This window comes from Ranitomeya variabilis, chromosome 2 (assembly GCF_051348905.1).
Source record: "Ranitomeya variabilis isolate aRanVar5 chromosome 2, aRanVar5.hap1, whole genome shotgun sequence".
In the NCBI taxonomy this organism is placed as follows: domain Eukaryota; kingdom Metazoa; phylum Chordata; class Amphibia; order Anura; family Dendrobatidae; genus Ranitomeya; species Ranitomeya variabilis.
In genome coordinates this window covers 65191940-65195705 of record NC_135233.1, presented here as the reverse complement: position 1 = coordinate 65195705, position 3766 = coordinate 65191940, and positions in this window count along the sequence as shown.

Genomic DNA, 3766 nt, shown 5'->3' with positions numbered 1-3766 from the left:
ACGAGACCTATTCCCCCTGGAACTCCACCCCGGCCTTTTTTGGCGCGTCTCCTCAATTGTAGAGACAGGGATGCAATTCTTCGCTTGGTGCGGCAGAAGGGCCCTATTAAGTTCAACAACGCTACTATATCAATTTTCCCAGATTTCTCCATGGAGCTCCAAAAACAGCGGGTTCAATTTATAGAAGTTAAGAAGCAGCTCAGAGATAAAAACATTATTTATTCACATTGTCCATGAAGGCTCTTCCTTGTTCTTTACAGATTCGACGGAGGTAGCCGAATGGTTACGGTCATACAAGGTGTCTAATGTGCCAGACTCTTAATTTGTTATCCTTGTCTAATGGCAACACAAATGGAGCTCTCCGTATAGGTGCTGAGCTTATCAACAATACCGGACGCTGGTTTCAGTGAGGGTATCCCCTTTTCTATTTGACTGTAGGAGTGTAGGATTATACTCCTCCACTGTTTAAGCTCTGTCCTGTTTGGGTTTTTACACCAGTTTTGATTGTTTGATCAGTTTTGATTGTTTGATATGTTCGTTCGTCGCCATTGGTAATTCTGTGCTCTGCGTGATGTCCCTGATCCCTGCTCAAGTTATGGTGTATATCATTCCTTTTCCTAAGTGTGGATGTGGGGTCTGAGATTATATGCATGACTTGGAATATACAAGGTATTAAGACTCCCCGAAAGAAAACCAAGGTATTTTTGCAGATTAAACGTTATCATCCCCATGTTGTAGCTCTTGTTGAGACACATCTGACTAGAGACACAGCTAAATGTACGCAAAAGCTGTGGTGCAGTGGTCCCTTCACGCATTCCATACCAGCTATTCAAGAGGGGTCTCTCTGTTGATACATAAGGATGTTACATGGGAGGCTAGGGAAGCACGATGGGATCCCGAGGGTCGCTTTGTCTTTGTGCACGCCTTTATTAACACACGGGAATACGTGATATTATGTGTCTATAACCCCCCTCCCCCGGCTAATATATCGGTTCTCCGCATGGCAATGGGTTTCTCCCTAAATTATCCTGATGCTAGTGTTATTTGTATGGGAGATTTTAATCTAGTCATGGATAATTCCATGGATAGACTGAGACTAGACGACGTGATATCTGGGGGGCCTCCTCCTCAATCTCCCTCCCAATTGGCACTGTTTATGGGTGGTAGCGGATGGTTGGACCTGTGGAGAATACGTCACCCTGAGATTAGGGAATACACTTGCCACTCATCAACTAGGCGGTCTCTATCTCGTACAGACTACATATTTGGATCTAGTGGCCTGGCATTGTGGGTGGATAGTGTTGAGCATGTGGCCTGGCATTGCGGGTGGATAGTGTTGAGCATGGCAATAGGGGGATATCGGATCACAGTCCAGTAATTCTTAAACTTAAATACGGTCAATCAAACAATAATATACCCTGGAAATTGAATCCCTTCTGGTTGAAATTAATAAACTCTAGTGATAGAACGGTTGATCAGCTGAACTGCTTTATCTCAACCCATCCAGACCCTCCAAATCTTGGTTTGTTTTGGGATACTCTAAAAGCATACCTAAGGGGATGTCTGTCCTCCACAATTTCTTATATCAAAAGGATAATGGCAAGGGAGGATGATGAGGTGGAGCGGCGGCTGAGGGACTCGGAGGCCGCTTATGTAACTAATCAAATCCCAGAGGTTATATACTCAACATATAGACACTAAATCAAAATGCGAATTATTCTTTACCCGTCAATCCTATTTTGAATTGGGGAATCAGGCCAGTACACTTCTAGCATTTTTAGTGCGCCAACATAACACCTCTAATACAATACTACAGATCCGGGCACTTGATGGTTCATTAGTATTTTCTACTGAGGGAATTCTCCGGTGTTTTCATGATTACTATAAATCATTATACAAGTCTAGTAGTGGTCTTGGTATCACTGAATGTTTAGACTATTTATCGGACGTAGCGTTCCCCTCACTGAGTCCAGCCCAACAAGCCTTTATGGAAGCTGAGTTTACTTTGGAGGAAGTAGAACATGCTATAACAGATATGGCCACTGGGAAGGCCCCTGGAACCGACGGGTTTCCCGTTGAGTTATATAGAAAATATCGAGGTCACCTGGCACCACTTTTACTGAAGGTGCTCCTGAGTATATGGGAGGGAGAATCCATGCCTGAAACATTTTACGATGCAAATATTATTGTGCTTAAGAAGGAGGGGAAGGACCCCTTGGAATGTGGATCGTATCGCCCCATATCACTGGTGAACGTAGACTATACTCCACCTCCCTATGGGAGGTGGAGCCGCATATTCATCACTGTAATAAGCGGCACCACGTGACCGCTCATTCAGGAAGAAGCTGCGGCGCTGAGAGGAAATACACGAAAAACAGGCAGAGATGCTTGCCTGTCTGAATGGGCCTCAATACAAATGCACAAGCAGGGTGCAGCAGACCCAAACAAAATAGCAAATGCACAGGTGCAATACCTAATGAAACAGCCAGCCTTCAATCAGGGTTTGGCCGTGTGGTACACCAATGCACTGAGATACATACTCTGTATGTGGCATGTTCACACAAGGAATGCAAAGCATCTGGCTCCAGCCTATTAATGACTCCCATTGGTGTACCACACGGCCAAACCCTGATTGAAGGCTGGCTGTTTCATTAGGTATTGCACCTGTGCATTTGCTATTTTGTTTGGGTCCGCTGCACCCTGCTTGTGCATTTGTATTGAGGCCCATTCAGACAGGCAAGCATCTCTGCCTGTTTTTGGTGTATTTTCTTGAATTTTTCCTTTTTTGGTGTTTTTCGGCGCTGAGAGGAAGCAGCGAGGGAGCCTGGTGAGTATTTTATTTCCAGCGGGCGGGCGCACAGGTGGTGGGAGGGGGGTGGTGACAGGGATCTTTATTTTAAACACACGCACAAAAAAAAAAGATTTTTCATATCTTCTCTCCAGCGAACGCTGCTGGAGAAAAGAAATGAATGGCGGCTTCAGCACCACACTGGGGGGACAGCGCTTACTGTAGCGCTGTCTCCTGCACGGCACACGGACTGCACACGGACAGCATCTGTGTGCGGTACGTGTTTTACAGGTACCCATTGACTTTAATGGGTCCGTGTGATCCGTGCACTCCCACGAACACTGACATGTCTCCGTGTTTTGCACACGGACACACGGTCCGCAAAAAATCAATGACATGTGCAGAGACACATTGATTTTAATGTGTCTACAAGTGTCAGTGTCTCCGGGACGTGAGAAAACTGACACCTCACGTACCGGAGCCACTGACGTGTGAAACCGGCCTTACACAGGGGAACCCGTCAAGGATGTCCTCGGCTCTCTTTGCCCTTGCGATAGAGGCTTTGGCAATACGCATGAGGTCCTCTATGGATATTAAGGGAATAAATATTGCGGATCGTGTGGATACCATCGGTCTTTATGCCGATGACATGATAATATTTATGGATAAAATAGAAGAAACGTTACCACAAGTAATAGCGACCATAGATAAATTTAGTAAATTCTCCGGTCTTTATATAAATTGGGATAAATCTGCCTTGATGCCTCTGTCTCATGCTCCGATGCCCTGTCTCGAGACTCTCTCGTCACTGCCTATCGTCTCTAATTTCAAATATCTAGGTATCCATATGTCTCAATATAGTCGGCTGGACCTACAACTTAACATTTATCCGCTACTGGATTTGGTCAAATCTAAATTTATAACCTGGAGTAAACTCCCTCTCTCTGTTGAAGGCCGCATTCATCTAATTAAAATGAT